The sequence below is a fragment of the Bufo bufo genome, chromosome 8 (genome assembly GCF_905171765.1).
Source record: "Bufo bufo chromosome 8, aBufBuf1.1, whole genome shotgun sequence".
NCBI lineage: Eukaryota > Metazoa > Chordata > Amphibia > Anura > Bufonidae > Bufo > Bufo bufo.
The window spans coordinates 212,876,617-212,877,615 of NC_053396.1; the positions used below are offsets into that span (position 1 = coordinate 212,876,617).

Sequence of the window (999 nt, forward strand, 5' to 3'; positions counted from 1 at the left end):
AAGATCTGACCCTCTCAGCATTAATTCATTTAGCCTCACCTTCAATATGGGGCAACTGTAAGTTTTTGTTTCCAGGGCCACTTTCAGTTTCCTAAAGTAAAGGCTATTCAAGGAATTGCATCTCTGGAGATTCTGCAGCCAGAACTTTGTTGGAACAGTTTTACCAAGATTTGTGCCTCCATCGTGTGTCCAGATGTTTTGCAACTTTCTGCCCAAGTAAAACTGTAAGATAACCCTGTTCAACTCCATTCTGGTCTCCTATCATTCCGCACCTCCCCACCTTTTAATCAGCCAGGGTGTGCTCGGGGGGAGACTAGTGCTATCCATAACCCTCTTGACGCCAGACCTGGGAGTGACGGAGGAGGACCCCACCACCGTGACAACCACTCCCATCCTCCTCTTTGTGCCTCCCTTTGAAAAACAAGGCAAATGCAAACCTGTTTTATCAATGAAAGAGAAATGGAATAGTATAAATTGAAACCAAGTGTAATTCAATTTCAAAATACTTATTTTTGTAGCAGTTGTTTTCATTTGCAATGTAATAGTTCCCACGACCACCAGGTGGCAGCAGGGAAACAGCAAAAATAAAAATGTATTTGTGATCGTATTGTGATGATATTCTACATTTCTGAAGTCACGAGCATGAACAGTACAGAATACAAAAATTCTAAAGTGACATTATATCACTAAAAGATAATTTGTCTAAAAATGCTTCCCTGACCGGGAATCGAACCCGGGCCGCGGCGGTGAGAGCGCCGAATCCTAACCACTAGACCACCAGGGAAACCTGTCATGCTTAGTTCTAAATGTGTGTTCACATGGGACATAAATTGTACAAATACACAAATTATATCAGATTTATTGTAAATTTGCCATGAAAATTCGCAACATAAATTAATAAGCTGCAGATTTAAAACCGCAAACTAATTTCCCGATGTGGATTTTTTTTTGCATCGTTTTGACAACATTTAGGGAAAACCTTTCTATGTCACGTCACTA

The 999-nt window shown here is 40.6% G+C and overlaps 1 non-coding gene across 1 annotated transcript; it reads right to left on the bottom strand.

Annotated features, from left to right (window-relative positions):
• Nucleotides 1-712: 712 nt before the first annotated feature.
• Nucleotides 713-784, bottom strand: TRNAE-CUC. The gene has a single exon. It is a non-coding gene; the product is annotated as a tRNA-Glu (tRNA).
• Between the last annotated feature and the right edge of the window lie 215 nt (nucleotides 785-999).